The sequence below is a fragment of the Dasypus novemcinctus genome, chromosome 22 (genome assembly GCF_030445035.2).
Source record: "Dasypus novemcinctus isolate mDasNov1 chromosome 22, mDasNov1.1.hap2, whole genome shotgun sequence".
NCBI lineage: Eukaryota > Metazoa > Chordata > Mammalia > Cingulata > Dasypodidae > Dasypus > Dasypus novemcinctus.
Genome location: NC_080694.1, coordinates 63,155,366 through 63,178,125, shown reverse-complemented (window position 1 = coordinate 63,178,125; position 22,760 = coordinate 63,155,366).

Sequence of the window (22,760 nt, the reverse complement as noted above, 5' to 3'; positions counted from 1 at the left end):
ATAAGATTCTCAAGGTTCATCCATGTTATCACATGCGATTGTAGTGTATTGGTTCTTACAGCTGAGTAGTATTCCATTGTGTGTATATACCACATTTTATTGATCCACTCATCTGTTGATGGACTTTTGGATTGATTCCAACTTTTGGCGATGGTGAACAATGCTGCTATGAACATTGGTGTACATATATCGGTTTGTGTCCTTGTTTTCAGATCTGATGGGTATATACCCAGCAGTGGTATTGCTGGGTCATATGGCAAATCTATGGATAATTTTTTGAGAAACTGCCAAACTGTCCTCCAGAATGGTTGGGTCCTTCTGCATTCCCACCAGCAATGGATGAGTGTTCCCCTTTCTTCACATCCTCTCCAGCATTTGTATTCTACTGTTTTTTTCATGGCTGCCAATCTTATGGGAGTAAGATGGTATCTCATTGTAGTTTTGATTTGCATTTCCCTGATAGCTAGGGATTTGGAGCATTTTTTCATGTGCTTTAGCCATTTGTATTTCTTCTTTGGAGAAGTGTCTGTTTAAATCTTTTTCCCATTTTTTAAATGGGTTGTTTATCTTTTTGTTTTCGAGATATATGAGTTCTTTATATATGCAAGTTATAAGTCTCTTATCAGATATATGGTTGCCAAATATTTTCTCCCATTGTGTGGGTTCCCTTTTTACTTTCTTGACAAACTCCTTTGAGGTGCAGAAGGCTTTAATTTTGAGGTAGTCCCATTTATCTATTTGTTCTTTTGCTGCTCGTGCTTTTGGTGTGATATTTATGAAGCCATTTCCTATTACAAGGTCCTGTAGATGTTTCCCTACACTGCTTTCTAAGGTCTTTATGGTCTTGGCTCTTATATTTAGGTCTTTGATCCATCTTGAGTTGATCTTTGTATAAGGTGTGAGATGGTAATCCTCTTTCATTCTTCTACATATGGCTATCCAGTCCTCCAGGCACCATTTGTTGAATAGGCCATTCTCTCCCAGTTGAGAGGGTTTGGTGGCTTTATCGAATATTATATGGCTATATACATGAGGTTCTATATCTGAACTTTCAATTCGATTCCATTGGTCTGTGTGTCTCTCCTTATGCCAGTACCATGCTGTTTTCACTACTGTAGCTTTGTAGTATGTTTTGAAGTCAGGAAGTGTGATTCCTCCTATTTCGTTTTTCTTTTTCAATATGTCTTTGGCTATTCGGGGCCTCTTTTTATTCCAAATAAATTTCATAGTTAGTTTTTCTAGTTCCTTAAAGAAGGCTGTGTTGATTTTTATTGGGATTGCATTGAATGTGTAGATCAGTTTTGGTAGGATAGACATCTTAATAATATTCAGTCTTCCAATCCATGAACAGGGAATATTCTTCCATTTATTTAGGTCTTCTTTGATTTCCTTGAACAATCTTGTATAGTTCTCGATGTATAAGTTTTTTACCTCTTTAGTTAAATTTATTCCTAAGTATTTGATTTTTTTATTTACTATTGTGAATGGTATTTGTTTCTTGATTTCCTCCTGATCTTGCTCATTATTGGTGTATAGAAATGCTACTGATTTTTGCTCATTGATCTTATAACCTGCGACTTTGCTAAACTCATTTATGAGTTCTAGGAGCTTTGTTGAAGATCTTTCAGGGTTTTCTATATATAGGATCATGTCATCTGCAAATAATGAAATTTTTACTTCTTCCCTTCCAATTTGAATGCCTTTTATATCTGGTTCTTGTCTCAGTGCTCGAGCCAGTACTTCCAAGACAATGTTAAATAGGAGCGGAGACAATGGGCATCCTTGTCTTGTTCCTGATTTTAGAGGGAAGGATTTCAGGACTTCGCCATTGTAAACAATGTTGGCTTTAGGTTTTTCATATATACTCTTTATCATGTTCAAAAAGTTTCCTTGTATTCCGATCTTTTGGAGTGTTTTTATCAGGAAGGGGTGCTGTATTTTGTCAAATGCCTTTTCTGCATCTATAGATATAATCATGTGTTTTTTTTCTCTCAATCTGTTTATATGGTATATTACATTGATTGATTTTCTTATGTTGAACCATCCTTGCATACCTGGGATAAATCCCACTTGGTCATGGTGTATAATTCGTTTAATGTGTTGTTGAATACGATTAGCAAGTATTTTGTTAAGTATTTTTGCGTCTAGTTTCATTAGAGAAATTGGTCTGTAATTTTCCTTTCTTGTGGTGTCTTTGTTTGGCTTTGGTACTAGGGTAATGTTGGCATCATAGAAGGAATTAAGCAGTGTTCCTTCTGTTTCGATTTTTTGGAATAGTTTCAACAGGAATGGTGTTAGTTCTTTCCGGAATGTTTTGTAGAATTCACCTGTGAAGCCGTCTGGCCCTGGGCTCTTCTTAATTGGGAGATTTTTAATGACTGATTCTATCTCTTTCTTGTGATTGGTTTGTTAAGATCATCAATTTCTTCTTTCATCAGTATGGGCTGCTTATGTATTTCTAGGAATTTGTCCATTTCCTCTAAATTGTCATTTTTGTTGGAATATAGTTTTTCAAAGTATCCTCTTATGATAGTCTTTATTTCTGTGGGGTCAGTGGTGATATCACCTTTCTCATTTCTTATTTTGTGTATTTGCATCTTTTCTCTTTTTTTCTTTGTTAGTCTCGCTAAAGGTTTGTCAATTTTGTTGATCTTCTCAAAAAACCAGCTCTTGGTCTTGTTTATTTTTTCAAGTGCTTTCTTATTTTCTATTTCATTTAGTTCTGCTCTTATCTTTGTTATTTCCTTCCTTCTTCTTCCTGTTGGGTTACTTTGTTGTTGTTTTTCTAATTCCTTCAAATGTGCAGTTAATTCTTCAATTTCTGCTCTTTCTTCTTTTTTGATATATGAATTTATGGCTATAAATTTCCCTCTCAGTACTGCTTTTGCTGCATCCCATAAATTTTGGTATGTTGTGTTATCATTATCATTTGTTTCAAGGTAGTCATTGATTTCTTTTGAGATTTCCTCTTTGACCCACTGTTTTTCTAAGAGTGTGCTGTTTAATTTCCAAATTGTCGTGTGAAGTCTGGGTCTCTGTCCCTTGCAAATTTCCAGCTTGACTCCACTGTGGTCAGAGATATTGTTTTGTATGATTTCGATCTTTCTGAATTCATTAAGCCTTTCTTTGTGGCCTAGCATATGGTCAATCTTGGAGAATGTTCCATGTGCGCTTGAGAAAAATGTATATCCTGCTGTGTTTGGGTGTAATGATCTATATATGTCTATTAGATCCAGCTCTTCTAATATACTGTTCAAATGTTTTGTTCTTTAGTGATTCTCTTTTGAGATGTTCTGTCCAGAGTTGATAGTGGTGTATTAAAATCCCCCACTATAATTGTAGATGCATCTATTCTTTCACTTAGTTTTTCCAGCGTTTGCCTCACATATTTAGAGGTGCCCTTGTTAGGAGCATAAATATTTATGATTGTTCGATCTTCTTGACAAATTGTCCCTTTCACTAAAATATAGTATCCTTCTTTGTCTCTCACAATTGTTTCGCATTTAAAGTCTATTTTGTCTGATATTAATATAGCTACTCCTGCCTTTTTTTGGTTGTTGTTTGCTTGTATGATTGTTTTCCAGCCATTCACTTTCAACCTCCATGAGTCTCTGGGTCTAAGATGTGTCTCTTGTAGGCAGCATATAGATGGGTCGTATTTCCTTATCCAGTGTCCCAGTCTGAATCTTTTGATAGGTGAGTTTAATCCATTGACATTCAGTGTTATTACGTTTAGAGAGTTATTTATGGTAGCCATATTTTGGTTGGATTTGTGTTTGTTATATTTTGTTTGTATTATTTTATTTTCCCCTTCTATTTTTGTCTTTCTTGTTGCTTTTACACTCTCCTCCATCTCTGACTGTCCTGTTTTTTCCTTTCTTCCTGCAGAATTCCCTTAAGAATTTCTTGAAGGGGAGGTTTCTTGTTGATATACTCTTTCAGTTTCTGTTTATCTGTGAATATTTTGAACTCTCCATCATTTTTGAATGCTAGTTTAGCTGGATAGAGTATTCTTGGTTGGAGATTTTTTTCCTTTAGTACCTTGACTATATCATACCACTGCCTTCTTGCCTCCATCGTTTCAGATGAGAAATCAGCATTTAATCTTATGGAGTTTCCCTTGTATGTGATTGTTTTCTTTTCTCTTGCTGCTTTTAGAATTTTTTCTTTGTCTTGAGCATTGGATAATTTGACAAGTATATGTCTTGGGGTGGGCCTGTTGGGGTTTATGACCAGTGGAGTGCGCTGTGCTTCTTGGATATGTACATCTGTCTCTTTCAGTAGATTTGGGAAGTTTTCATTCATTATTTCCTGCAACACTCCTCCTGACCCCTTTCCCTTCTCTTCTCCTTCTGGAATGCCTATAATACGTATGTTTGAGCGTTTTGTGTTATCATTCAGGTCCCTAAGTCCTATCTGGATTTTTTCTACCTTTTTATTGACCACTTCTACTATCTGTTTGATTTCCAATGCACTGTCTTCCACATCACTAATTCTCTGCTCTGCCTCTTCTAGTCTGCTGATATTTGCTGCAAGTGTATTTTTGATTTCTTGAATTGTGGTGTTCATTTCCATCATATCTGTTATTTTTTTGCGCATGTCTGCAATTTCCCCTCCAAGTGTTGTCTTCACACTGTTAACCTCTTTCATTACTTCATCAAATTTGTCGGTGATAAATGTTCTGAGATCTTTCATTGCTTGTGCGAAGTCCTGCCCCCCTTCCTGATTTTCAGTTTGTTGATTGGATTCAGCCATGTTTTCCCGATTACTGGTTTGGTTTGTAGATTTTTGTTGCTGTCTTGTCAACATTTTTTCTTGACGGGTTTAATCAGTTCCTTAGCTTCTTTGTCTAGTCTTGGAGATTAATTAGCTGTTGTTTTTGCATAAGTGTTATATCTTCTCTTTGTCACTTTGTTCTTCTTATTCCAATTTCTTATTGCTAGTTAAGCTCACTTTAAAGGAAAGTATTAGTGCTGGGGAAAGTCAATTGTGTAATGGAGGAAAAAGTGTGAAGTAGTATTGGTGATATATGTTTACAAAGCAACAATATGAGTTCTGGGAGGATGGAGGTTAGATCATGTAAATTGTGTAGAGTTATAGTAGTAGGAAAGTACCTATAATGAGGTAGACGACTGAATATGGGAGGAATGTGGTACGTACTAAGAGGCTATTGTTTTCGTGAGAGAGGGAAAGAGAAAAGAAAGGTAATAGTTTCAGGGACAAATACCAGATGGAAAACTAAACAAAGGTATTAGAAATTAAGAGTTAGACACTTTGTGGATCAAAGAAAGGGAGATGGAATATAGGAGAGATAGCAGATGGTGGAGGATATCAAGTTGTAGGGGAAAGGGGATAGTGTAGATAGGCTAAATCTATTCACAGAGAAATGAGGCAGTGGAGGGTGAGGAAACCCAGCAAATGTGAGGTATTTCCTGTAGGACCTATTGTATTGTTAAGGTAAAATAGTATAAGAAGAATATTGGGGACAAGAAAGAGAGGATTGAAAAAAAAAAAAAAAAGAACAACAACAAAAAAAAAATAAAAAAAAAATTAAAAAACCTAAGAACAGAAACCCCGCCGCCAGGCTCGGCTGGGCTCAGCTGGGCTCCGGTCCCCCGCCCGCCGCCCGCCGCGGCTCGGCTGGGCTCGGCTGGGCTCGGCTGGGCTCGGCTTTCCCGCCCACCGCCTGGCGCGGCGTGGCTGGGCTCGGCCCCCCCGCCCGCTACGGCTCGGCCGGACTCGGCTTCCCCGCCCACTGCCCGCTGCCGCGGCGCAGCGCGGCTCGGCTCTCCCGCCCGCCGCCCGCCGCGGCGCGGCTAGGCTCGGCTGGGCTTGTCTCCTTTGCCCGCCGCCCGCCGCGGCGCAGCGCGGCTCAGCTCTCCCGCCCGCCACCCGCCGCGGTGCTAGCTGCCTCGGCTCCGCCTACCCAAGGAGGGAGTCCTCCACACGTAGCTGGGATCTCCGTGTATATTTCACAGATGGATCCTCTCTGTTACCTTCCCTCCAAATCGATGTCCAGACACCTCCGGACCAGGAAAAATCCCGAAACAGCCCGGTCCCAAAGAGTCTCCGACGCCTCCCAGCCGATTCCCCCCAGGAGCTAGTAACCGGGAAGTTCACTCAGCCGCCATCTTGCCTCCCCCTCCTGAAAAGTCCCAAATTATATCTTATAGACCAGTCCTTTCCGTTACCTTCCCACCAACTCGATGTCCAGACACTTCCTGCCCTGAAAAAATCCCGAAAAAGCCTGGTCCCGGAGAACCTCCAGCGGTGCCCAGCTGCCTCTTCCCAGGAGAGACGGCAAGGCAAGCTCACTCAGCCACCATCTTGCCGGAAGTCTCCTCCAGACTTCACCTTCTACACTCTGGTTTATTGGACTTACCCCACTCAGCTAACATGGAGGTGAAGAAGGTCAACCACCACACCATGGAGCCAAGAGTGCCTACAACTGAAAGCAGGAGAACTGCATCCAGCATCCATGTGGAATCTAAGCTCCCTCTTGATATAGATGTGGAGTGAACACAACCATTCCAAGGTCCACAGGATGGAGGAATAGAGTATGGATTAGAGTGGACTTATTGATATTCTATTCATGAACTATTGTGATTAGTAATTGAAGAAAATGTGGCATTGGTGTGGAGAAAGTGGCCATGGTGGCTGCTGGGGGTAGGGAATGGGAGGAAGAGATGAGATGTGGAGGTGTTTTCAAGACTTGGAGTTGTCCTGGGTGATGCTGCAGGGACAGTTATGGGAAGTTGTATGTCTTCCCATGGCCCACTGGGTGGAATGTGGGAGAGTGTGGGCTATGATGTGGACCATTGATCATGAGTTGCAGTGGTGTTCAGAGATGTATTCAGCATATGCAAAGAATGTCTCATGATGATGGAGGAGATTGTTGTTAAGGGAGGAGGAGTGGGGTGAGGGGGGTGGGGGTATATGGGGACCTCATATTTTTTGAATGTAATATTAAAAAAATAAAGACAAAAAAAAGAGAGAAGCATATTTCAAAAAGAATTGTAGGTATAGCTTATGGTACTTGACATTGATAAAATCCCATTATGAGAGAGCTATATTGGTAAAAGCTCTACCAGCTTGGAGTAAAAGACATAATGACTATTCAAGATAAAAGACTTCTGGGTACCCAACTTTCTACAGACAGGAAGCACGTTCAGACAGCCATATAGCCAGCAAGTGTTAGGCCCCCAAACAGGGATTTTATGGACAACTAGAGATGGCAAGAAGAAAACTTCAACATGAGAGTTAGGTAAAACTCACATTTACTGTGTCTGCAGAGACAAGGAGCCAAGGTCGGCCTAAAGCGATTCAGACCTGACTCCCTGGGATGCGGTTTCACTCTTGCTTAAAAGCTTAAGTTTCAATTTAACATCTGCTTTGATTGTGCATTCGCTTTTCATGCGTATGCATGAACATACATTGCTAGTTATATAATTGTATGATTAGTATATTCAGGAAATCATGCTTGCAGATACATTGTATGATTTTAAAAGGTGTGGATAGCTCCACCCCAGGGTGGAAATTTTACTATGTTAATTAAGCAACTTTAAGTGAGGTCAGCCAGGGGCTGCTTCTGCACAGGTCTGGGCAACCGGTCAAAGTTGGTTTTCATAATCCATTTCTCATAATCCATACTGTGGGGGGAGTGGTGGGGTGGGGGCGGTGGGGGTGAATGAGGACCTCATATTTTTTTAATGTAATATATATATTTTTTTAAATGAATAATAAAAAGAAAAAAGAAAAAAAATAATCCATTTCTCCAGCAGGATTTTCTTGACCACAATGAATGGAATCTGGCACCAAGAGAGGGTTGCATCTCATTACCATCTTATTTATATGTAATTCTTTCCTTTGTATCCTAGCATCAGGGAGAGAAGGGGGAATAAACAGGTATTCAGTTATTTCACCCTACATCCATCACAAGCATGGAACATTCTTCCAAGGCCTCTTCAGATACAGACAAGTAGTAGGATAAGAAAGTAAGCAACTTGCAGAGGGCGCTTCCAAGAACCATGAAGAAATGTGAACTGAAGCAATGTTCTCAGTGTGAAGAACAAGGAACAATCATCACCTCCAAGATGGGGGGACCTGGAAATGTTTGCCCAGAGTGATTTTTGAATTGCCCTGAACCGATGACCCCCTTTCAAGTCCCAGTGTTAACTGTAGTATTCTTATCTTTGTATTCTTACCTTTGCTTTTTCTCAAGAGTTATCTTTCTTTTCTTTTTATTAGATTGTGTGTGTTTTTTTAAAGATACATAGACCACAGAAAATGTTACATTAAAAAATATAAGAGGTTCCCTCCTACCCCACCCCCACCCCCCCGCCTCCCACATCAACACCCTCTTTCATCATCGTGGCACATTCATTGCACTTGGTGAATACATTTTGGAGCACTGCTGCACCACATGGATAATAGTTTACATTGTAGTTTACACTCTCCCCCAGTACATTCAGTGGGTTATGGCAGGAAATATGTCCAGTAGCCCTTGCAATATCATTTAGGACAACTCCAAGTCCTGAAAATGCCCCCACATCTCATCTCTTCTTCCCTCTCCCTGACCTCAGCAACTATGGGAAATGTTAGATAGTAGTGGCAAGAGTGAATATCATTGTTTTTTTCCCAACTTAGGGGGAAGGATTTTAATTTTTCACCATGAAATATGATAATAGCTGTGTTTTGTTTGAATTGCCTTTTTTTCATATTGAGGAAGTGCCTTTCTACTCCTACTGTACTGAGAATTTTTATCATCAATAGTTTTTCAATTTTGTCAAATGCTTTTTTTACATATATTGAAATGATCATATATTTTACTGTTTTTTAGTCTATTAATATAGTGAATTTGATTATAAATGTTAAATGTACCTTGCATTCCTGGGATAAACTGCATTTGGTCAGGATGTATCCTTCTTTTTTACATTGTTGGATATGATTTGATAAAATTTTATTAAGAATTTTTGGATCTATGTTCACATGGGATATTGGTCTTAAGTTTTATTTTCTTGTAATGACTTTGTCAGGTTCTATTATCAGAATAATTCTGTTCTCAAAGAATGACTTAGAAAGTATTCCCTTTGCTTTGATTTTCTGGATGAGTTTGTGTAACACCAGTATTATTTCTTATTTAAACATTCAGTAGAATTCACTAGTGAAGCCATCTGGACCTGGAGTTTTCTTTTGATGGGAAGGTTTTAACTTTAAACTGAATTTCTTTAGCAGATGTAGGTGTAGTCAGGTTATCAGTTTCTTCTTGAATGAGCTTTGAGTAGTGTGTGTATCTGAAGGAACTTTGCAACTTTAAAAATTGTTGGTTTCATTGGTATAATTTTTTATAAGACTGTCTTATCTTTTTAATATCTTTAATATCTGTATTAATTTACCTATCTCATTCCTGATATCAATAATGTATGTCATTTTTCCCTGGTCACTCTGGCTAGAAGTTTATCAGTTTTGTTGATATTCCCAAAGAAACTGTTTTTGGTTTCATCGATTTCTGTATTGTTTTTTGTTTTCTATTTTATTGATTCCAATGCTGATTTTTCTTATTTCCTTTTTCCTGCTTACTTTGAACATCATTTGTGTTTCTAGTTTCTTAACATGGAAATTGAGGTTGTTGCTTTTTATCTTTCTTTTTTTTCTATTATAAGCATTAGGAGCTATTTTCCTCCAAGAATTATATTAGGTGACTCCCATAAATTTTATCATATTTATTTTCATTTCTATTTTTTCAAAATATTTCTAATTTTCATTTTACTTTCTTTTTTGAGCCTAATATTTAAAGATTTTTCAGATATCCTCTTATCGACTTCTAATTTAATTCATTTTTGGTCACAGAATATATTTTGTATGATGTGAGTCCTTTTAAATTTATTGAGAATGTTTCCACAGCCTAGAATATTGTGTATCTTGGTAATACTGAACTGAATATGCTCTTGGAACAGAAAAGTGTATTTTGTTACTGTTGGGCGGAGTATTTGGGAAGTCTTCTGCCATTATTGTTGTGAGTGTTCCTTCTGCCACTTTTCCTCTTGGTTCTCCTCCTTGGACTCCCATGAAGAGTATTGGTATACGTGATGGTGTCCCACAGGCTCTGTTCACTTTTTTCCTCAAGCTTTTTTCTGTCTGCATTTCAGCCTGAATCATTTCAAGCGTCTTGTCTTTCAATCTGCTATTGAACCCCTTTAGAGAAAATTTAATTTCAGTTATTGTGGTCTGTAATTCCAGTATTTCTTTTGGTGCCTTTAAAGAATTTCTATGTTTTTATTGAGAGTCTCATATTGTCCATTCATTGTTCTCCTGATATCCTTTAGTTCCTTCTCTGTGTTTTCCTTTATCTCCTTGAGTATATTAACGATCTTGCTTTTAAAATCTTTGTCTGGTATGCTCAAAATATGGTCTTCTTTGGTGGTTTCTGGTTTTTATCGTGTTCCTTTGGATAGACCATCATTTTGTTTCTTTCTCTTGTAATCTTTTTTTTTTCCATACTGTACATTTTGCTATTTTAAAATGTTGACTTCTATCCAGATATTGATATGACAGATTTTTGTAAGTGCTGGGAGCTAACAAAAACAAACCAATACCCAAAAAGACCTTTTCACCGAATTTTCAAATTAGCTCTGCAGTGGCAGGTGCTCTCGCACAGAGTTTAGCCCTCCCGTCAAGAAGAGCATCCCAAAGTAAAAGTGAAGTGCAGGGTCCTTTCCACGTTTTCTGATCCTGAATCTTGTCCTGGGCTTGTTTTTGCTGGTGAATTCATATGCCCCCTCTACTCCTTATGAAATAGACCTTCTCCCCCACCTGGGTGTTTTATTATATATCTTAAAGAGCTAATCCTTTGCCCCACGCTCTTATACTGCTTTAGGACTCCCCAAGCTGCTTCTAAAGAGAAAGTTCTGGGAGGGCTGGCTGAAGGAAGTTCCCTGGATCAATCTTTCAAGCTGCTAACCGATAGATTGGCACTGATATACAGGCACCCCATTGTGTACATAAGGGTTTCTCTGCTCCTTCCAGAACAGGGCCAGGAACCCACAGTGAGCGTGCAGGCTGGCTCCACACCTGCTGGGGAAGGGAGAGGGGAAGGGTCTGCAAGGACATCACAGCCTACTCCTATTGTTTTTTAAAGCTGCTTCTCTTGAGTTAGCACTCACCCAGTTACTGCAATCTTTTAACCTTTTTTCTGGAGTTCTGAGGGTGATGGTTCTGTCAGGTATTGCTAGGTTGTCCAAAGATTCTGTGTTGGAATGGCACCCTGGAGCATCTTATGATGTTATCTTGGTTGACCAGAAACTGCTCTTATTTTATCCTTATCAAAATAAATCAGCTTGCTTGTGTTCTTCCTCTCCCCAGTGCCCAGATTAGATTAGGTTTCAGTTTAATCATAACTGCTAAACTGGCTAAAAAATAACCTGATTTCAAACTTCCCAGTAAGTTGCCACTTATTCTTCCCCTCTGTCTAGGGAGCAGATGTGGCTTAAGTGGTTGAGTGCCATCCTCTTGCATATGAGGTCCCTGGTTCAATCTCTAGTTCTAGTACCAAAAACAAAAACAAAAACAAAAAAACAATTCATACAATCCACCCTCTGTCAAGAGATTCTGAACATTGATAAGAGCTCATATCTGTTCAGAAGTTTCTTACTTCCCCATACCTCTGCTCTAAATATTATGTTCATCATTCCCTTGTAGTTAGTTTTAGCACACATATATGTAGTCCTAAAAAGTATATGGTTTAGCTCTAGTTTTAAACTTATAAACAGGACAGTATGCTGTATGTAATTCTTTCTGGGAATTCCTTTTTTCTCTTTTGCTAATTCTTTCTAATACTGGTATGTTTAGCTGAAGTTCACTCATGTTGAGCACTGCCTGGAATTCCTCTTAAATATACCACAATTTATCCATATTAAGAAAATCAAGAATGTCATGCATGAATCAATGATAAATTTGTATCAAAAAGAGCTTATGTTTAATCTAATTCTCTGGACTTAAGCGTAAAATATTAGGATTTTGAGAAAGAAGTAGTCATAATGTGAGTACAAGGTAAGTGATTAAAACTTGAAATTAAATGTGTTAATATGTCATTCTGTTCTGCACAGGATTTTAAGTATAGCTTACATTGATTAGTGCAACAGTATCACCTTGGAGTGTACGAAGGAGAAACCAGCAGTCCTTGGAGCCCTCTGTCTCACCTCTCCCCACTTCTGACAATAGGGATTGGTTAAGGGGCTTTCTAGGACCATAAGCTACACAATATACTCATTACACAAGATACTTCATGAGGCTTTGGGAGGAGAGAGATTCTTATAAACTATTTTAAGAGGTAGGATACTTTGTCTTATGAGATGTATGTGTAATGTCAGTGTTGCAGAAAGGTCATCCCAGGGAGACATCAAATCTTATTTACTCGAATGACTCTTCTTTCTACCTAACTCCAGCTGCCCATTTTAAATAAGATATTCTGGACTCAGAACCAGCAAGATAGCAGTGGAGTAAGAAGCCCTAGAGTCAGCTCCTGTTATGGGGCAATTAGTAAACACCCAGAGCTCTCTGGAGCTAGCTGAAGCACCTGTTTGGGGGCATCAGGAGGCCAGAAGAGCATCCTGCCACATCCTTGAAGGAATTGAAGAAGGAGGCTGCCCATCTGCAGAGAAGATTCTTAAGTAGAGCACTCCACGTCATGGAGGACAGGACCCATCCTCCACTGGAGGCACAAGCCGTCTCTGGATCTGTTCTGTGGCTAGAACTGAAAGCTCCACTTCCCAGAAAGGGGAGAGGAAGAGACAGTTGGGCACCAACTTCAGCTATTGATGAGTAAATTCAGAGGGCTAAAGTATAATCCTGAGAACAGCTAAAGTTTGATCTTATCCAAGTGAGAAAGAGGCTGGGAGCTGCCATCTTAACTCTGTGGTGGGCACAAGAGAAATGGGGCAAACTGAAAACCACAGTGATGGTGGGGACTGGCTGCTTTCCTCCCAGATCAGACTGCAGCTCTAGCTTAGACCCCAGCACCACCTTCAGCAAGGAGGGACCTGCAGGGACCTGAGCCACCTCTCCAGGGAATTAACAGCCAAGCCACGGAGGCTGGTGATTATCCTACCCTGGTGGCACAAGCTGCCCCAGGAGCTATTCTGTGGCTGGAATTGGAAGCTCCATTTCCCAAAAACAGCAGAAAAGGAGACAGTTGGCTGCTGACTTCGGCTACTAATTAGTAGACTTGGCTAGCTAAGGAATAGCCCTAGGAACAGCTGGGGTCTGAATCTGTCCAAGAAAGAGAGAGGCCAGTGGCCACCATTTTGACTCTGTCCCCAGCATGAGGGAAAGCAGGGCTGACTAAAAATCACAGTGATGCTAGGAACCAGTTTCTTTCACCCAGATCGGCCTGCAGCCCTAGACTATGTTTCAGCCCCACCTCTGACAGGGAGGAGGCCTGCGAGCCCTGCCCCAGCCTATCCAGGTAACTGCAGGTAACATTGGCTGGCACAGACTGAAAATCGGAAGTCTACCAGGGCAACTGTGGTCATCTTGGACCTGCATTGCAGAGATTGCTGCCCACACCTGCAGCTCCATCCCTACCCCAGGCAGGAAAGAAAGGGGTGTGAAGCTTCATCAGTCTCTCTGGACAACTATAGTCTAGGCCTACATGACTTGGATTATTTCACATAGCTGTAACTCTGTCTCTATCCCTGGCAAAGGAGAAAGTTGGGAGAAGCTTCATCAGTCCCTGGGGCAATGAGAGCAGCTTGAGCCTCCACAGCTTATAGCACCAATTATATCCTTGGCTCCCACTGCACAAGCAGCAAGGAAGAAAGGGCAGAAACTAAAGAGAAAAACTGCACCCACATTAAACACTCTAGTAAGCCAGGTGCCAAGACACCAACAAAAAATTTCAATTCACACCAAGAAACAGGAAGATATGGCCCAGTTAAAGGAACAAGATAAGCCTCCAGATGACATAAAGGAATTGAGACAACTAATCATAGATGTTAAAACAAACCTCCTTAAGAAATTCAATGAGATGGCTAAAGTGATTAAGGATATTAAGAAGACACTGGATGAGCACAAAGAAGAATTTGAAAGCCTATATAGAAAAAGAACAGATCTTATGGGAATGAAAGCAGATCTTATGGGAATGAAAGGTGCAATAAATGAATTTTTAAAAAAAATTGGAATCATATAATAGCAGATTTGATGAGGCAGAAGAAAGGATTGGTGAGCTTGAAGAAGTGGCCTCTGAAATTGAACATACAAAAGAACAGATGAAGAAAAGAACGGGAAGAGTTGAACAAGGTCTCAGGGAACTAATGTCAGCAAAAGGCATGCAAACATATGTGTCATGTGTATCCCAGAAGAAGAGAAGAGAAAAGGGGCAGAAGGAATATTTGAAGAAATAATGGTAGAAAATTTCCCAATCCTATTGAAGGACATAGATATCCATGTCCAAGAAGCACAATGTACTTCCTTCTGAATAGACCAACTCTGAGACAAATACTAATCAGAATGTCAAATGCCAAAAACAAAGAGAGAATTATGAGAATAGCAAGAGAAAAACAATGCATAATATATAAGGGATACCCAGCATGATTAAGTGCTGATTTCTCACCAGAAACCATGGAGGCAAGATGGCAGTGGTCTGATATATTTTGTTGCTATAAGAGAAAAACTTCCAGCCAAGAATCATATATCCAGCAAGACTGTCTTTCAAAAATGAGGGTGAGATTAGAATATTCACAGATAAACAGAAACTGAGAGAATTTCTAAGCAAGAGACCAGATTTTCAGGAAATATCAAAGGGTCTGCTAGAGCCTGAAAAGAAATGCCAGGAGAAAGAGGCCTGGAAGAGAATCTAGAAATGAAGATTATATCAATAAAAGTAGCTAAAAATGTCAAAAGAGTGGTGAAAATAAAATATGACAGATAAAACTCAAATAGTCAGGAATAAACTTAACCAATGATGTAAAGCACTTGTATTCAGAAAACTGCAACTCAAAGTTAAAATAAATTTTAAAAGCCCTAAATAACTGGAAGAACATTCCACACTGTATTAGCCAAATGGGTGCTGATGCAAAATGAAATTGACTGGTTTTCTAAAGGGTATTTATTTGGGGCAGGAGCTTACAGTTACCATGCCATAAAGCATAAGTTACTTCCCTCACCAAAGTCTATATCCGCTTGTTGGAGTAAGATGGCTGCCAAAGTCTGTGAGGGTTCAGGCTTCCGAGTGCCTCTCTTCCAGGGTCTTGCTTCGTCCTGGGCTCAGGGTTCCTCTCTTCCTGGGGCTTGCTTCTGTTTCCTCCCAGGGCTCCTGCTTAAGACTTCAGCATCAAACTCCGACATCAAAAACCCTCAAACTCACCCCAAGGGGTGGAGACTCAACACCCTAGTGATATGGCCCAATGAAAGCCCTAATCTTAACTTAATCATGCTCAGGTACAGACCAGATTCCAAACATTATCTATTTTTGGAATTCATAACCATATCAAACTTCTACACATGCTCATGAGTTGGAAGACTAAATATCATTGTCAGTTCTACTCAAATATGATATATGGATTAAGTGTAATCCTGATAAAAATTCAACCAGCATTTTTTTAAATTGAAAATACCACTGTCAAATTTATTTGGAAGGGTTAGGTGTCATGAATAGCCAGAAACATCATAAAAAGGAAAAGCAAGCCCTTGTCTCCAGTCTTTAAATCATATTACCTAGCATTACTGGTTAAAACAGCATGGTACTGGCATAAAGACAGACACATAGACCAATGGAACCAAATGGATGGTTTGGAAACAGACCCTCACAGGTATGGTTAAGTCATTTTTGACTAGCCTATCAAACCCACATGGCTCGGGCAGAACAGTCCATGCAACAAATGGTGCTGAAAGAACTGGATATCCATAGCCAAAAGAAGGAAAGAGGACCCCTATCTCACATCTTATCCAAAATATAACTCAAAATGGATCATAAACCTAAAAATAAAGGCAAGAACAGTAAAACTTCTAGAAGAAATTGTAGGAAAATATCTTTAAGACCTGGTGGTAGGTGGTGGATTCTTGAAGGAGATAAGAGGAGGACTGAGATGGACTACTGATGTTTAATGTATGCAGAAGTTTTAATTAGCTTTAATGTAAAAGTGTGGAAATGTATAGAATGGATGGTAACACATAATGAGTAATAGCTAATTTATAAATGGGAATGTGGCTGAAAATGTAGTCTAGGTATGTAAGTGCCAATTCATAGAATTCTAGGAAAAAACCTAGGAACTGAATAGCACAGTAAACCAAAAGGTAGATGAGAACTGTGGTTGATGGTACAGACGCAAGAGTGTCCTTTGTGAGCCAGAGCAAATGTATTTCACTCCTGCAGGGTGTTGGGAACATGGAGAAGTATGGAAAAAATACAGTTGGAGTGAACTATGGACTGTGATTAGCAGTAATAATATAATATTCTTACACCTATGCAAAAGATGTACTGTGTTGATAATGAGGCGGTATGGAAAATGTGAGCCAAATGTACACTACGGATGTGGTAACAATCAGATAATATTATCTTGTCTGTAATAAGTGTTCCACCACAGTGTGTTGTGTTGATGGAGGGGTGTTGTTTGGGAATTCTGCACATGTGCATGGTTGTTTTATAAGTTTACAACTTCTGTCATAAAAATATATTTCAAAAATAATAATAGGGTGGGTTAGGGGACAAGCACACCAAATGTAAGATAAGGACTATGATTAGTAGTGAGATTTTGACAATATTCTTTCTTAACTTGTAACAAATGTCTTATGTTGTAAGGTGGAGGTGGAGGGTTGATATATGGGACCCCTGTATGATGTTATGCATGTTTGTTTTGTAAGTTTATAACTTTTACTATCCACTTAATTGTTTATGTATGTTCATATGTAAATGATGTAAAGATAATAATAATAGGGTGGGTTGGGGGAAAATACTTTGGTTAGTGGTAATATTTTGACAATGCACTTCAATCTTTAGTTAAAAAGGTTTAACAACAATGCAAGTTATTGTGGTATGGTGAGTTATGAGAGTCCTGTATGATGTTATATATGTTTGTTTTGTAAGTATACAACTATCACCATACACTTATTGTTTATATATGTTTATGTATGAGTGATATACTTCAATAAATTAATTTTAAAAAGATATTCTGTACACAAACGCACATACACACATATGCACAAATATATTTCCTTTCTTTTTGTTGTTGGCAAAAGAGCCATAATAGCCATAACCCTTCTATTCACCATCACAGGATAATTTGATCAGAAAAGGAGGATCTAGGAAAATGGATGTGGCTCAACACATTAGGTCCAGGGTTCGATGCCCAGGGCCTCCTGGTGAGGGCAAGCTGGCCCATGCAGCAAGCTGACCCATGCAGAGTGCCGGCCAACATGGGAATGTGGTCCCACACAGAAGTGCCAACCTACGTGGGAATGCCACCCCACATGAGAAAGCCACCCTGCGCAGGAGTGCCAGCTGATGCGGAGAGCTGGCGCAGCAAGATGACACAACAAGAGACACAGAGGAGAGAAAATAAGATGTAGCAGAACTGGGAGCTGAAGTGGCCCAAGAGTAATCATCACTCTCCCACTCCAAAAGTTCCCAGGATTGGTTCCCCGAGCCACCTAATGAGAATACAAGCAGACGCAGAAGAATGAACAGCAAATGAACACAGTGCATGGAATGGGGCGGGGGGGCGGGGGGCATAAATAAAAAAGAAATCTTTGAACACCAAAAAAAAGAAGGACCTAGTCTCTTTAGCAAATGGTGCTGGGAAAGTGGATATTGGCTATTCTCATGCAATAGAATAAAAGTGGCCCCCTACAACACACCAAAGGAAAAAAATTACTTAAAATGGATCAACAAGCTATATGTAAGACCTAAAACTATAAAACTCCTAGAAGAAAATATATGTCTTCAGGACCTTGCATTAAGCAATGGCTTAAGCTTTAGAACAAAAGCACAAGCAAAAATAGTAAAGAAAAAATATAAATTACACTTCATCAAAATTAAAAACTTTTGCACATCAAAGGACATTATGAAGAAAGTGAAAAGATGACCTACAGAATAAGAGAAAATATTTGAAAGTCATGTATCTGTTAAGGGTTTAATACCTAGAATATATAAAGAACTTTTACAACTCAACAACAAAAAGACAAATTGTTACCAGTTAAAAAATGGATTAAAGATGAATAGACATGGCTCCAAAGAAGATGTGCAATTGCCAGAAAGTACATGAAAAGATGTTCAACACCATTAGCCCTTAAGGAAATGAAAATCAAAACCGTAATGAGATATTACCTCACACACATTAGAATGGCTATTAATAAAAAGTAAATAAAAAGTTCTAGTGAGGATACAGAGAAATAAGAACCCTCTTACACTGAAAGTGGTAATGTTAAATGGAGCAACTGCTGTGGAAAACAGTATGGTGGTTCTTCAGAAAGTTAAATACATGATTATCATATGGCCCAGAAATCCTACTCCCTGGTATATACCCAAAAGAATTGAAAGCAGGGACTCAGACAGATATTTGTATGGTGATGTTCATAGCAGCATTACTCACAATTGCCAAATGGTGGAAGCAATCCAAGTGTCCTTTAACAGAAGAGTGGATAAACAAAATGTGGTATATATATACAATGGAATATTATTCAGCAGCAAAAAAGAATGAAGTTGTGATACACACTATCACACTGACAAACCTTTAAGACATCTTGTTGAGCAAAATAAGCAAGACACGAAAAGACAAAAATCATATGATCTCACTTATATGAAATAACTAGAAAATGCAAATCCGTGGGTAGAAATTATAGTACAGGTTACTGGGTATGAGGTGGGGGTAGGGAATGGGGAGCTAATGCTCAATGGGTACAGTTTTTGTTTGGAGTAATGGAAAAGTTTTGGTACTGGATGGTGGTGATGGTAGCGCATTATTGTGACATTATTGCACCATTATATTGTATACTTAAAAATGCTTTAAAATGGGAAATTTTATGTTGCATATGTTACCAGAAATAAAAAACAACAACACACACAAAAAAAAAACTCACAAAAAACCACCATAGAACTGTATAACATGAAGAGTGAGCCCTAATATAAACTTAGACCATGAACTATAATTAATAATGTAATAATATTGAACAAAAAAAAGACAAAGACAAAAAGAAAAGATAATAACATTAGTTCATCAATTGTAATAAAGATATTACACTAATGCAAAATGTTAATAACAGAAAACTGTGGTGGGAGGTGTAGATGGGAACTGTAGGTTATGCATGATTTTTCTGTAAACCTACAACTGCTCTAATAAAAAAAAATTTCATTTAAAAAAATTGAGGACCCAACAATAGATAATTCAACAAGAAATGATGAAATGAACTATGGTGAAGGAGACCTAAGGGAGCAAATAAAGGTGCTATGCTATCTTGACAAAGGGAGATCTTTCTAGAGTAGTTATGATGACTAATAGGAGGGAATCAAGTAGGGCAATGTACTATTCTGTGCTTGTAAACTACTGTTATAATATGACCATGGGGAAATGTTACATTAACTATATGCCAATATTATGAGAGAGACATGGTTTCAGCTTACAGAATTTTTATGTTGAGAATTAAAAGAAGAAAATTAAAGATGCTACAATTATTCATAAAGTTTATAGACTGAAGTAGATTCAAAGCCGAAGTGTTAATAACTTAACAGTGTGTGTTGACTCTTTCTGGAACAATTTCAGGGAAATGTAACTATTTATTTAGAGTTTAGGTGACCAAAGGAAGAAGAGTCACAATCTGGGTGTTACTCTATTTATTGGAGGCAGTTGTGCATTTCCTTAGTTTAGGGATACTGTTATGGATTGACTTATGTCCCCATAAAGACAAGTTCATGTCCCATGGATGTGAATTCACTTGTAAATAAGATCTTTGAAGATGTTATTAGTTAAGGTAAGGCCAATTTGAATCAGCATGAGTGGAGTCCTGATAAGCAGAGGAAACTTGGAGGAGAGAGCTGGCCATGTGATGCAGGCAGAGGTTGAGCTCTGGATCACTGGCCAGACACACCACCAGAAGGTTACAGACTTTAGAGAAAGCACAGTATTTCTGACACCTTGATTTTGAACTTCTAGCCTCCAAAACTGTGAGGCAAAAAATTCCTGTTGTATAAGGCAACTAGTAAGTCATTCTTTGTTACAGCCGCTCTGGTAAACTAATACAGTTGCATTCTGATATTAGCTAAGCAACCTGTAGACCCTGGCCTGTAGCCTCCCACCCTAGGCTGCCTCAATTACCCTCCTCCCTGCCTCCCACACATGAACCTGCCTCACTGGTTACCTGTTCTCAGGTAAACATCTACACAATTGTCTTACTTTTTAATAGTTAAAGAAAACTTTCACATTAATGTAAACTTTGTACTAATGATTATCAAAATGACTCCACTATATTTATATAACTCAGATTTACAGTTAAGTAATCCAGATATCAAAGAGGATAGGTAGCTTTTGCAAAGATACACCTCTAAAATGTGGCAGATGGGAGTGCATGTAGCTCACGTGGTTGAGCGCCTGCTTCCTGGGTTTGATCCCCAATACCTCCTAAAAACAAACACACAAATAAACAAAAGAAAACCCAACTCTCATTGTGGAGCAGATGTAGCTCAATGATTGAGTACCTGGTTCCCATGTATAAGGTCCTGGGTTCAATCCCCAGGATCTCCTAAATATAAATAAAATAAAATGGTGGCAGAAATGGGATACAATTCTAACTTTCGAGAACTAAAATATCTCTGCTTTTTCTACTAGACTTTGTTGAAGGAAAATAAATGTTGAATATCAGAAGGGAAAGAAAAGGGGTGTTTCTTGAAACTTAGGGCCAAATCCGGATGTAAATAATTATTATATATATCATAAAAATTAACAACAAGAGTCTATCCATAAGGAGAAAAGTTCTTAATTTTGGGGTATAAAATTTATAGCATCTGAACTGATCATTTTCAGTAATTTGAAAGTTAATTTTGGGCACAATGTGTTGATTACACTTATAAGAAAAATTTTAAAGATGAAATTTTATGTTCAAGGTCAAAGGTTTTCTGTCCCAATGTGGTCAGGAATTTGCATATGTTTATCCAAATAGCTGGGTAATCCCCCTCATAGTACAATTAATTTGCCCAGTCTAGAAAGAATTAGAGCTAGGGGTAATTTTTAATATGAGATCCAGGCTCCTACTGGTATAATACATTTCACATGTCTATGAGTTGCAGCCTATAGCAGTTTGATATAGTTATGAGTTCCAAAAATAGATATTGGATTGTGTTTGTAATCTGGTCTGTACCCGGGCATGATTAAATTATCATTAGGGCTTTAATTGGACCATGTCATTAGGGCATTGAGTCCCCACCTCCTGGTGGGTGGGAATCACAGATAAAAGCCAGGGCAAAGGACAGAGTTGAGGGTTTTTGATTTTGGAGTTTGATGTTGAAACCTTAAGCTGGAGCCCCAAGAAGTAAGCACACAGATGAAATAGAAGCGAGCCCCAGGAAGAAAGAAACCCTGAACCCAGAGAGAAGCAAGACCCTGGAAGGGAGGAACCCAGGAAGCCTGAACCCTCATAGGTGTTGGCAGCCCTCTTGCTCCAACACGTGAAAATACTTTGGTGAGGGAAGTAACTTATGCTTTATGGCCTGGTATCTGTAGGCTCCTAACCCAAATAAACACCCTCTATAAAAATCAACCAATTTCTGGTATTTTTCATCAGCACCCCTTTGGCTGACTAATACACAGCCCTAACCAACATTTATCAGCAAATGAATGCAATAAAACTATGCTATTTTGCCAAAACATGTAAAGTGACATTTAAGAATACAAGAAAAGAAAAAAAAAACACATCGTTTCTGTGATAGAAATTATCTGACTAAAAACTTTTGAAGAATTTAACCTTTTCATTTTCTCAGGTAAGCATGTGTTTAATGTGGCTGAAAAACTAGAAATTTATTTATTTTACTCTTCTACAATCATCTTTACAGGGACCTCTAAATAATATTTTTGAAGAAGACTCCTGTAACATAGCAGCATGTGTTGTCACCAACTCTACTGTCTGGTTTGGATGGACTCCAGAATGAAGACGCGTGACCTCAGCATGATCAAACTTTATTTAATCGCAGCTCAGTATTAAACTCGAATGTGGTCCAGGCAATGATGGAAATGCCCCCTGGTGCTGCTGCACAAGCCTAGCCAAGGCACAAGCCTGGCTGAGGCAGCAGTGAATTGCCTTCAGCTCAACACGGGCCAAGGCACAGCCTGGCCAAGGTTCCACTGAAAGCATCTTTAGTGTTACAGCTCAAGTCTAGGCCAAGGCACAAGCCTTGCCAAGATGCTAGTAGACACACCTTCATGTTACAGCTCAAGCTCAGACCAAGGCACAAGCCTGGCCGAGGTGCTGGTGGAAGCACATGGTTCGACATTGCAATTTGACTTGCAGCTCAATGTTCATCATTGCAGTGTGGCTCAGTGTTCTCAGCTTGGTGTCATAGATTGACTCGATGTTCACAAGTGTTGCGTCTCGCAGGTCAAAGTTCATTGTCGCTCCTTGGCTTGGTGGCTTGACTTGGTGTTTGGTTGGGCTCGGCTCGGCATCCTCTGCTCAACATTCCTCTGGCCAGGGTGAAGATGGAAAGTGTGCTCAGAGCTTCAGAGCCACTCTTAATATAGTCTAGCTGTGTGACCACCCCAGGGGTGGAACCTCAGTTGTAA